Raw genomic sequence first — 13,720 nt, 5'->3', positions numbered from 1 at the left:
GATTATGTAAAAAACCAGCTTCTTTTCAAACAAATAATCAAAATTCCACAATAGACCACAAAAGTGAGACTTCATTTTTCTATTTTTACTAACCACAGAAATGAGAAATAAGTCGTTCTATTAAAGCCTTTGAGTTATAACCATATAAAGTAATGAAAACACCAGCACTGTGCAAAATCCAGAGAAAATGCAAATTTTTACCATTTGTCAACACTTGCAAAATCAGCCCAAATAAGGTTTTAGGTAATTATAGTCCTCCCTCATAGGAGAAAGCAACAGTTGAAATTACAGAAAAAAGGAACTTTAATGAATTTCTGTTCTTCTGGAAGGGAGTTATAAACCCATAAATCATGACTCATGAATCTCCATAACCACCAGCAAGCACTTCTTATGAAAAATCAGCCCCACTGCACCCCACCACCCATGCTACACCCATCCATATCTAATGTTCCCAAGACCAATGGGCACAGAAGTCAAGTGGGCCAGAGTTTTAGGAGGTGTTGAAAATGCCTGGTCTACTCTCCAAACTACTCAGTTCATGTTCACATACTAGCCCCCTTAGAAGATGAGAATGGCTTCATTCCTTGGATGTCAAGCAGAGGAATCACAAGCATGCTCCAAGGGGCCCTTATTTACTCATTAGAACAAGCACTTATCAAGAGTTTACTCCATGACAGACATTGTACTTGGCCTGGGACACAGTGGTAAAAGAGGCAAATGTGTCTTCCCTCATGGGGTTTCTAATCTAACATAAGATATAGATGTTAATCACCAATCCTACAGATAAATGTGCCATTGCCAACTGAGGCAGATGCTGTGAAGGATAGGTTTATGCTACCGGGAATATGTCTTAGAGAAGCCTAACCTCATTCAGGGGCTCAGACAAGGCCTCCTAAGGAAGTGACACTGTGTAGGCAAAGGGGTGAAAACGTGCTGAGTATCTCTAGAGGAGGGAACACAAGTCTGAATGTGGGCCCCAAGTGGGAGTCCTGACCCAGGCCAGCTAGGAATAAACAGTAGGTTCTGGACTGAGGAGATTAGGCCTGGGCATAGCAGGAAGGGAATCTGAGGGAGAAATGGGAGAGGTAGGTAATAAAATATGAGGCCTGAGAGGGTAACTTCCATCTACAGCAGTGCTGTGCCTCAGGCTGCCCTTCACCCAGGAGTAAATAATGGGGTGGGGGGGGCAGGGGGAAAAACGAGGGCAGGAGGAGGTGAGTGGAGAAACTCTGTCCTCTTTAGGCAACAGCAGGCTCCAAGGGCCCTGAACAATATTGCTAAGGGCACTGGTTTATCCTGCTGCCCCCTCTAAGTGCCCCCCTCCCAGTGCTGTCTGTATCCCTCCCACAGCCTCTTGCACTCTCCAGCACCCTCCTGCCGCTCAGGCCCACCTTCTTGCCTCATTACCAGCATTCAAACACCAGTTCACCTCCAGCTTCAGCTTCGCATCAGGAGGAGAAATGTGATTACCTGATTTAAGTAATAAACTCTAAGGTGTCATAGCTAACAGGAATGTTTCCCTTAATGCTTACCAACCCTAATGAATTTCCTCAAGGAGGAATAAATTTCTGAGCCGGGGAAGCTTCCATGTATGTTTGAGGAACTGGGAGCACCAAGTTTTTACTGACCTTTGGGGATCTCACCTTCTAAGATAGACTGCATTTTGCCTGTGGAGGGTGTATCTCTCTCAATAAACCTGCTTTCACTTTCACTTTACTATGGCTCACTCTTAAATTCTTTCCTGCGCAAAGCCAAGGGCCCTCACTTGGAAGCCCGCCCCAGGAAATCGCCGGAGACCTGGGACATAACCATCCTCTCTCACCCCAGGGCAGAGCCCTCTTGCCTGCCCCCTTGTATCCTTCACAAGCATCCTATATTAATAAATCTACTTCTTACCTATCCAAAAAAAAAGTTTTCACTGACCTTCAGGAAGATGACCTCTCCCAATTCCACATTGATAAACTGGAGACTTCAGGAAACAAAGGGCAGGAGGGAGAGTCAGAGGTTCCAAAAGTCAGTCCTCAGAAGTGGTCCTGGTCTCATCCTGCAGTGATGGAGTCCAGAAGGAGAGCAGTGGAAAGGCCTGTGGGTCTTTATGAAGGGTCAGATGCTCTCTCCTGAAGGCAAGCAAGTCAGAAGTACTAAAAAAGAACAGGAAAGATAACACCACTTCTCAGAGTAGGTACCCGCATCTTCAAAGTTTTTCCTTCTGTTCTGGTATTAAATCAATAAAGAGGGAATTCCCTGGTGGTCCAGTGGTTAAGACTCTGCGCTTTCACTGCCACGGGCCCAGGTTTGATCCCTGGTCGGGGAACTAAAATCTTGCAATCCGTGTGGTGCAGACAAAAAAAAAAAAAAAAAACCAATATGAGCATATTAAGAGAAAAAATATTTGCATATGTATGTATGTTTGTGAAACTTCATTCCTGAGCTGCTAAATCTTATAAAAATCAGTAAGATTCCAAAGCATTTTTTTCTAACAAACATCATGTGCCAGTGCTATTCTAAGTAAAAATCTTATTTGATCCTTAAAAATTCCAAGAGGTAAAGTACTATTATTGTCCCCCATTTTAGAGGGGAAATTGTGGTACAGAAATGTTCAGTAACTTCCCCCAAGAATAAAAAAGTTTTATGATCAAACATCTAAAGTAAGATTTTTTTCCCTTGCTCTGAAAATCCAAAAACATATTTGTTTGATACATTTTACATGAATGCCTATTTTATAGAAAATCACATAGAATTCAGGAGATATATAGTATGCCAAACTTATGTAATATTTTGAAACTATAAACTACGACTATTTGATTTTTTTAAAATATTAAAAGAATAAAAAAGAGAAATGATTGATGTAAATGTTCTGAGCCTTTGAGTAATACGTGGGCTGCCATTTAGTTCGGTGTCTGCCCTGACCTAGTAGAACTTAATATTCACAGTGGTCGAGTGGTGATCCATTAGAGGCTGTATTCATTTGCTAGGGCTTCCATAACAAAGTACCATAGACTGGATGCCTTAAATGGAAATGTATTTTCTCACAGTTTGGAGGTGAGAAGTTCAAGATCAGGGTGTTGACAGGGTTGGTCTCTTCTAAGGCCTCTCCCTTTGGCTTGTACATGACCATCTTCTCCCTGTGTCTTCATGTGGTCTTCCCTCTGTTTATGTCTGTGTTCAAATTTCCTCTTCTTATAAGGACATGAGTCATACTGCATTAGACCCCACCCTAGTGACCTTATTTTGACTTAATTACTTCTTTAAAGACCTTATTTCCAAATACCGTCATAGTCTGGGGTACTGGGGAGTTAGGATTTCAACATATGAATTTTGAGGGGACACAACTCAGCCCATAACAGAAACAATGACCCAGGAATCAAGAGGAAACTTGATTCCTCAAATGGATAGGAACACACCAAAAGAGCCAGGAAAGCAACCTGGTTAGAAACCCACCCTTGGATGTGTCCTGTCCCTGAAAGGATAAAGCCCAAAGGGTAAGAAGAAGCTCTGAACAGTCACCCAACTTTACTACTGTCCAAATGGGAAAAACGCTTCATAGCTACAGCTAGTACATACTCAAGGGCATAAAATTTGGCTGAAATTCATACTTCCTTCCCCTAATGTGGCCTTAGATCACTGTTTCTCTTCAATTACATGAGAGTTCAAACAGGAAGATATATGCAATAGATTTGATGTTGGAAATTAATGAGCACAGTTCCATCTCTCAGCCTTTTCAAGGATGTCACTTGATTATGTGGTCAAGAGCCAATTCTAGTGTTATCTCCCAAATTGTTAATACATTTCTCTTTAGAAAGAAATACACCATGGTTTGTCTAACAAAAGCAAAATAGGAATTAATTGTGAAATTTAGAAATCTATGGATTGTTTTATTTACTTTTTAAATGAACTGGCCATTTTAACTTTCAGTACTCAGTTTTCCTCTCTTTAAAAATATTTGTCAACTTACTCTGCATGAAGTGTGTTTACTTTTATAACTAAAAAGAAAACTTTTAAACAATTACCATATCTTTCTAAATGTTCCTTTTGGGGGGAAAAACCAGTTTTTAGATTTGTTGTTTTAATTTGCCCATGTTTACTTCCTCTAATTAAATAAATATGATCCTAAACAGGGTAAAATAAATTTTTGCAGGATGAACCACATGTTCCCATTATAACATCAGAGCAGTGTCTATAAGGGGAAAAATTGGGAGGACACAAGTAATGAGAACTCTTCCTGCAATATCTCTCCTCTTGCCAATTGCAAAGAAACCTGCTTGAAAAAGGAAAACATTCTATCAAATACTGTAATCAGCATGAGGAAGAAACTAAAACCTTCAAGCCATCTCACTGAGGAAATTTTACTTTTAAAAAAATGACTTTGGGAGGGTGGGGGAAGATGGCAGAAGAGTAAGACGCGGAGATCACCTTCCTCCCAACAGATACATCAGAAATACACCTACACGTGGAACAACTCCTACAGAACACCTGCTGAACACTGGCAGAAGACCTCAGACCTCCCAAAAGGCGAGAAACTTCCCACGTACCTGGGTAGGGCAAAAGAGAAAAGAAAAAACAGAGACAAAACAATAGGGACGGGACCTGCACCAGTGGGAGGGAACTGTGAAGGAGGAAAGGTTTCCACACACTAGGAAGACCCTTCACGGGTGGACACTGCGGGTGCTGGAGGGGGAAAGCTTCGGAGCCGCGGAGGAGAGCACAGCAACAGGGGTGCGGAGGGCAAAGTGGAGAGATTCCTGCACAGAGGATGGGCACCGACAGCACTCACCAACCCGGGAGGCTTGTCTGCTCACCCGCCGGGGCGGGGGTGGGGTTGGGAGCTGAGGCTCGGGCTTCGGTCGGAGCGCAGGGAGAGGACTGGCGGCGTGAACACAGCCTGAAGGGGTTAGTGCATCACGGCTGGCCGGGAGGCAGTCCGGGGAAAAGTCTGGACCTGCCGAAGAGGCAAGAGACTTTTTCTTCCCTCTTTGTTTCCTGGTGCGCAAGGAGATGGGGATTAAGAGCGATGCTTAAAGGAGCTGCAGAGACTGGCGTGAGCCGCGGCTAAAAGCGTGGAACCCAGCGATGGGTATAAGACGCTAAGGCTGCTGCTGCCGCCACCAAGAAGCCTGTGTGCGAGCACAGGTCACTGTCCACACCTCCCCTCCCAGGAACCTGTGCAGCCCGCCACTGCCAGGGCCCTGGGATCCAGGGACAACTTCCCCGGGAGAATGCACGTAGCGCCTCAGGCTGGTGCAATGTCACGCTGGCCTCTGCCGCCACAGGCTCACCCCGCATCCGTACCCCTCCCTCCCCCCGGCCTGAGTGAGCCAGAGCCCCCGCATCAGCGGCTCCTTTAACCCCGTCCTGTCTGAGCGAAGAACAGACGCCCTCCAGCGACCTACATGCAGAGGCGGGGCCAAATCCAAAGCTGAACCCCGGGAGCTGTGCGAACAAAGAACAGAAAGGGAAATTTCTCCCAGCAGCCACAGGAGCAGCAGATTAAATTTCCACAATCAACCTGATGTACCCTGCATCTGTGGAATACCTGAATACACAACGAATCATCCCACATTGAGGAGGTGGACTTTAAGAGCAAGATTTATTATTTTTTCCCTTTTCCTCTTTTTGTGAGTGTGTATGTGTATGCTTCTGTGTGAGATTTTTGTCTGTATAGCTTTGCTTTCACCATTTGTCCTAGGGTTCTATCTGTCCATTTTCTTTGTTTTTCTTTTTGTTTGTTTTTTTACTTAAAAATTTTTTTTTCTTAATAATTATTTTTTATTCTAATAACTTTATTTTATCTTACTTTATTTTATTTTCTTTTATCCTCTTTCATTCTTTCTTTCTACTTTTTCTCCCTTTTATTCTGAGCCATGTGGATGAAAGGTTCTTGGTGCTGCAGCCAGGAGTCAGTGCTGTGCCTCTGAGGTGGGAGAGCCAACTTCAGGACACTGGTCCACAAGAGACCTCCCAGCTCCACATAATATCAAATGGCGAAAATCTCCCAGAGATCTCCATCTCAACACCAGCACCCAGCTTCACTCAACGATCAGCAGTCTACAGTGCTGGACACCCTATGCGAAACAACTAGCAAGACAGGAATACAACCCCACCCATTAGCAGAGAGGCTGCCTAAAATCATAATAAGTCCACAGACACCCCAAAATACACCACCAGACGTGGACCTGCCCACCAGAAAGACAAGATCCAGCCTCATCCACCAGAACACAGGCACTAGTCCCCTCCACCAGGAAGCCTACAAAACGCACTGAACCAACTTTAGCCAATGGGGACAGACATCAAAAACAATGGGAACTACAAACATACAGCCTGTGAAAACGAGACCCCAAACACAGTAAGATAGGCAAAATGAGAAGACAGAAAAACACACAGCAAATGAAGGAGCAAGATAAAAACCCACCAGAGCAGTGGTTCTTAAACCCACCTAACAAATGAAGAGGAAATAGGCAGTCTACCTGAAAAAGAATTCAGAATAATGATAGTAAAGATGTTCCAAAATCTTGGAAATAGAATAGAGAAAATGCAAGAAACATTTAACAGGACCTAGAAGAACTAAAGGTGAAACAAGCAATGATGAACAACACAATAAATGAAATTAAAAATACTCTAGAAGGGATCCATAGCAGAATAACTGAGGCAGAAGAACGGATAAGTGACCTGGAAGATAAAATAGTGGAAATAACTACTGCAGAGCAGAATAAAGAAAAAAGAAAGAAAAGAATTGAGGACAGTCTCAGAGACCTCTGGGACAATATTAAATGCACCAACATTCGAATTATAGGGGTTCCAGAAGAAGAAGAGAAAAAGAAAGGGACTGAGAAAATATTTGAAGAGATTATAGTTGAAAACTTCCCTAATATGGGAAAGGAAATAGTTAATCAAGTCCATGAAGAACAGAGAGTGCCATACAGGATAAATCCAAGGAGAAACACACCAAGACACATATTAATTAAACTGTCAAAAATTAAATACAAAAAAAACATATTAAAAGCAGCAAGGGAAAAACAACAAATAGCACACAAGGGAATCCCCATACTATTAACACCTGATCTTTCAGCAGAAACTCTGCAAGCCAGAAGGGACTGGCAGGACATATTTAAAGTGATGAAGGAGAAAAATCTACAACCAAGATTACTCTACCCAGCAAGGATCTCATTCAGATTTGATGGAGAAATTAAAACCTTTACAGACAAGCAAAAGCTGAGAGAGTTCAGCACCACCAAATCAGCTTTACAACAAATGCTAAAGGATCTTCTCTAGGCAAGAAACACAAGAGAAAGAAAAGACCTACAATAACAAATCCAAAACAATTAAGAAAATGGGAATAGGAATATACATATCGATAATTACCTTAAATGTAAATGGATTAAATGCTCCCACCAAAAGACACAGACTGGTTGAATGGATACAAAAACAAGACCCATATATATGCTGTCTACAAGAGACCCACTTCAGACCTAGAGACTCATACAGACTGAAAGTGAGGGGATGGAAAAAGATACTCCATGCAAATGGAAATCAAAAGAAAGCTGGAGTAGCAATTCTCATATAAGACAAAATAGACTTTAAAATAAAGACTATTAGAAGAGACAAAGAAGGACACTACATAATGATCAAGGGATCGATCCAAGAAGAAGATATAACAATTGTAAATATTTATGCACCCAACATAGGAGCACCTCACTACACAAGGCAAATACTAACAGCCATAAAAGGGGAAATTGACAGTAACACATTCATAGTAGGGGACTTTAACACCCCACTTTCACCAATGGACAGATCATCCGAAATGAAAATAAATAAGGAAACACAAGCTTTAAATGATACATTAAACAAGAAGGACTTAATTGATATTTATAGGACATTCCATCCAAAAACAGGAGAATACACATTTTTCTCAAGTGCTCATGGAACATTCTCCAGGATAGATCATATCTTGGGTCACAAATCAAGCCTTGGTAAATTTAAGAAAATTAAAATTGTATCAAGTATCTCTTCCGACCACAACGCTATGAGACTAGATATAAATTACAGGAAAAGATCTGTAAAAAATACAAACTCATGGAGGCTAAACAATACACTACTTAATAGCGAAGTAATCACTGAAGAAATCAAAGAGGAAATCAAAGAATACCTAGAAACAAATGACAATGAAGACATGACGACCCAAAACCTATGGGATGCAGCAAAAGCAGTTCTAAAAGGGAAGTTTATAGCAATACAATCCTACCTTAAGACACAGGAAACATCTCAAATAAACAACCTAACCTTGCACCTAAAGCAATTAGAGAAAGAAGAACAAAGAAACCCCAAAATTAGCAGAAGGAAAGAAATCATAAAGATCAGATCAGAAAAAAATGAAAAAGAAATGAAGGAAATGATAGCAAAGATCAATAAAACTAAAAGCTGGTTCTTTGAGAAGATAAACAAAATTGACAAACCATTAGCCAGACTCATCATGAAAAAAAAGGAAGAAGACTCAAATCAATAGAATTAGAAATGAAAAAGGAGAAGTAACAACTGACACTGCAGAAATACAAAAGATCATGAGTGATTACTACAAGCAACTCTACGCCAATAAAATGGACAACCTGGAAGAAATGGACAAATTCTTAGATATTCACAACCTGCAAAGAATGAATCAGGAAGAAATAGAAAATATGAACAGACCAATCACAAGCACTGAAATTGAAACTGTGATTAAAAATCTTCCAACAAACAAAAGCCCAGGACAATATGGCTTCACAGGCGAATTCTATCAAACATTTAGAGAAGAGCTAACACCTATCCTTCTCAAACTCTTCCAAAATATACCAGAGGGCGGAACACTCCCAAACTCATTCTACGAGGCCACCATCGCCCTGATACCAAAACGAGACAAGGATGTCACAAAGAAAGAAAACTACAGGCCAATATCACTGATGAACATAGATGCAAAAATCCTCAACAAAATACTAGCAAACAGAATCCAACAGCACATTGAGAGGATCATACACCATGATCAAGTGGGGTTTATTTCAGGAATGTAAGGATTCTTCAGTACACGCAAATCAATCAATGTGATACACCATATTAACAAATTGAAGGAGAAAAAGCATATGGTCATCTCAATAGATGCAGAGAAAGCTTTCGACAAAATTCAACACCCATTTATGATAAAAAACCCTCCAGAAAGTAGGCATAGAGGGAACTTTCCTCAACATAATAAAGGCCATATATGACAAACCCACAGCCAACATCGTCCTCAATGGTGAAAAACTGAAAGCATTTCCACTAAGATCAGGAACAAGATAAGGTTGCCTACTCTCACCACTCTTATTCAACATAGTTTTGAAAGTTTTAGCCACAGCAATCAGAGAACAAAAGGAAATAAAAGGAATCCAAATCAGAAAAGAAGAAGTAAAGCTGTCACTGTTTGCAGATGACATGATACTAACATAAAGAATCCTAAAGATACTACCAGAAAACTACTAGAGCTAATCAATGAATTTGGTAAAGTAGCAGGATACAAAATTAATGCACAGAAATCTCTGGCATTCCTATACACCAATGATGAAAAATCTGAAAGTGAAATCAAGAAAACACTCTCATTTATCATTGCAACAAAAAGAATAAAATATCTAGGAATAAACCTACCTAAGGAGACAAAAGACCTGTATGCAGAAAATTATAAGACACTGATGAAAGAAATTAAACATGATACAAATAGATGGAGAGATATACCATGTTCTTGGATTGGAAGAATCAACGTTGTGAAAATGACTCTACTACCCAAAGCAATCTACAGATTCAATGCAATCCCTATCAAACTACCACTAGCATTTTTCACAGAACTAGAACAAAAAATTTCACAATTTGTATGGAAACACAGAAGACCCCGAAGAGCCAAAGCTATCTTGAGAACAAAAAATGGAGCTGGAGGAATCAGGCTCCCTGACTTCAGACTATACTACAAAGCTACAGTAATCAAGACAGTATGGTACGGGCACAAAAACAGAAAGATAGATCAATGGAACAGGATAGAAAGCCCAGAGATAAACCCACGCACATATGGTCACCTTATCTTTGATAAAGGAGGCAGGAATGTACAGTGGAGAAAGGACAGCCTCTTCAGTAACTGGTGCTGGGAAAACTGGACAGGGACATGTAAAAGTATGGTATTAGAATGCTCCCTAACACCATACACAAAAATAAGCTCAAAATGGATTAAAGACCTAAATGTAAGGCCAGAAACTATCAAACTCTTAGTGGAAAACATAGGCAGAACACTCTATGACATCAATCACAGCAAGATCCTTTTGGACCCACCTCCTAGAGAAATGGAAATAAAAATAAACAAATGGGGGCTTCCCTGGTGGCGCAGTGGTTGAGAGTCCGCCTGCCGATGCAGGGGACACGGGTTCGTGCCCCTATCCCGGAAGATCCCACATGCCGCGCAGCGGCTGGGCCCGCGAGCCATGGCCGCGGAGCCTGTGTGTCCGGAGCCTGTGCTCCGCAACGGGAGAGGCCACAGCAGTGAGAGGCCCGCGTACAGCAAAAAAAAAAAAAAAAAAAAAAAAAAAAAAAAAAAAAAAAAAAAAAAAAAAAAAAAAAAATAAACAAATGGGACCTAATGAAACTTCAAAGCTTTTGCACAGCAAAGGAAACCATAAACAAGACCAAAAGACAACCTTCAGAATGGGAGAAAATATTTGCAAATGAAGCAACTGACAAAGGATTAATCTCCAAAATTTACAAGCAGCTCATGTAGCCTAATAACAAAAAAACAACCCAATCCAAAAATGGGCAGAAGACCTAAGTAGACATTTCTCCAAAGAAGATATACAGATTCCCAACAAACACATGAAAGAATGCTCAACATCATTAATCATTAGAGAAATTCAAATCAAAACTACAATGAGATATCATCTCACACCAGTCAGAATGGCCATCATCAAAAAAATCTAGAAACAATAAATGCTGGTGAGGGTGTGGAGAAAAGGGAACCCTCTTGCACTGCTGGTGGGAAAGTAAATTGATACAGCCACTATGGAGAACAGTATGGAGGTTCCTTAAAATTTACAAATAGAACTACCATAAGACCCAGCAATCCCACTATTGGGCATATACCCTGAGAAAACCATAATTCAAAAAAAGTCATGTACCAAAATGTTCATTGCAGCTCTATTTACAATAGCCAGGAGATGGAAACAACCTAAGTGTCCATCATTGGATGAATGTATAAAGAAGATGTGGCACATATATACAATGGAACATTACTCAGCCATAAAAACTTTTTACTCAGACATAAAAAGAAATGAAATTGAGTTATTTGTAGTGAGGTGGATGGACCTAGAGTCTGTCATACAGAGTGAAGTAAGTCAGAAAGAGAAAGACAAAAACCATATGCTAACCCATATATATGGAATCTAAGAAAAAAAAATGTCATGAAGAACCTAGGGGTAAGACAGGAATAAAGACACAGACCTGGGCTTCCCTGGTGGCGCAGTGGTTGAGAGTCCGCCTGCCAATGCAGGGGACGCGGGTTTGTGCCCTGGTCCAGGAGGATCCCACGTGCCGCGGAGCAGCTGGGCCCGTGAGCCATGGCCGCTGGGCCTGCGCGTCCAGAGCCTGTGCTCCGCAATGGGAGAGGCCACGGCTGTGAGAGGCCTGCGTACCGCAAAAAAAAAAAAAAAAAAAGACACAGACCTACTAGAGAATGGACTTGAGGATATGGGGAGGGGGAAGGGTAAGCTGTGACAAAGTGAGAGAGTGGCATGTACATATATACACTACCAAACGTAAAATAGATAGCTAGTGGGAAGCAGCCGCATAGCACAGGGAGATCAACTCGGTGTTTGTGACCACCTAGAGGGGTGGGATAGGGAGGGTGGGAGGCACTGAGATGCAAGAGGGAAGAGATATGGGGACATATGTATATATATAACTGATTCACTTTGTTATAAAGCAGAAACTAACACACCATTGTAAAGCAATTATACTCCAATAAAGATGTAAAAAAAAAAATGACTTTGTAGTTTTCCACACAATGGCGAAAAAATAGTTTGCTACATGCATTTGAGAAAGATCTGTATCCCAGTATATGAAGAACTCGCAAAATCAAATCATTAATAAAGAGACAAACAATCCAATAAAAAAATGAACAAAGCCTTGCAAAGTCAGTTCACAAAAGAAAATATACAAATGGCCAATAAGCACGTAATAATATACTTAATTAACATCATTACTCATCAAATAAGTACAAATTAAAATCACAATGATTTACCATTTCACACCTACTAGAATAGCTAAAATTAAAAAGACTGACTGTACCTGATTGGCCAGGATGAGGAACAACTATAACTCTCAGACTGTTAATGGTATAAAATGTGTGCAACCGCTTTGGAACTGTTTAGCAATTTCTTATTAAATTAAACCTTCACTTGTCTTGTGACCCAGCAATTCTAATCCTAGTTATTTACCCAGGAAAGATGAAAAATTTTGTCCGTAAATGACTTGTACAATGTTTATAGCAGCGTTATTCAACAGCTCCGAACTGGAAACAGCCCAAATATCCAACAGGAGAATGTAAAAATAAATTGCAGGATATCTAGGCAATACAATACTACACAGAATAACAAAGAATGAACTACTGATAACACAACAATTTAGATATATCTCAGAAACAGTGTATTATTCAAAAAAAGCCAGACACAACACAGTGCATCCTGTTTGATTCCATTTATATGAAGCTCAAGAACAAGCAAAACCAAACTATGGAGGGAAAAACCAGAACTGTGGTGCCTACAGGGTAACGTTTGACTGGTAGAGGGCAAGACACTTTCTAGGGTTTAGATATGCATGTATAATTCTTATCAAAATTCATTGAATTGGAAACTTAATATCTGTGATTTTCATGGTATACATATTTTACTTCCATAAAAATGTTAGAGTTTTTAAACAAAACTGACTTTGCCGTTTTCCAATATTTCATGTATACCCCACTGCACACTTTTCATCTGTGACTTGGCTGACTAGCCCTCTGGTTGCTCACATGCCTCCTGCAGGTCATGACACAACCCTTCCAGGGAGGTCAAGCAGTAAGAACACTAGTGAGCCCACCCTCGGGCTGGGCCTTTCCTGTTTGCAAGGCCTTACAGAACATGACATGTCACAGAGATACAGTGAAGTGGAAAGAACAGGGGCTATGGAGCCACTCAGACCAGAGTTAAGTCTCAGCTCAGGCATTCACCAACTGTGAGCAGGTTACCTAGCATTTCTGAACCTCTGTTTCTTCTTTTGTAGAACTGATTATTCTACAGGATCAGAGATGATGTTAATCATGGATCTAGATTAAGCCTTGCACATAGTAGGACCTCAGTGAAGTAAAGCTACCACTGGCCAATCAGCTCCCTGAAAGTAGGGGTGTTTGGCACATAGTAGGGGTTCAATAAATATTTAGTAAATGAGTGAATAGCCTGAGAAATTTCTATTTTCTTTAATTCCTCTAAGAAAATACCAAGGGATGTAACCAAGAAGTAGGATGGGTGATCAAACAGGGAGTATTTTTGCCAATATAATGCCCTATCTCTGCATATGTCCAGTTCTTTGGGTCAGATGTATTTCAGAATTCAGAATTTTTCTGATTTTGGAAATCTAATATGGTGCATTCACCTTACATATGTAACTCATCTAGTATATTGGACAGCACTCCACATCAAACACATTAACA

Source organism: Mesoplodon bidens, assembly GCF_964165515.1.
Source record: "Mesoplodon bidens genome assembly, chromosome: 4".
NCBI classification, from domain to species: Eukaryota; Metazoa; Chordata; class Mammalia; order Artiodactyla; family Ziphiidae; genus Mesoplodon; species Mesoplodon bidens.
This window is presented reverse-complemented; position numbering follows the sequence as displayed.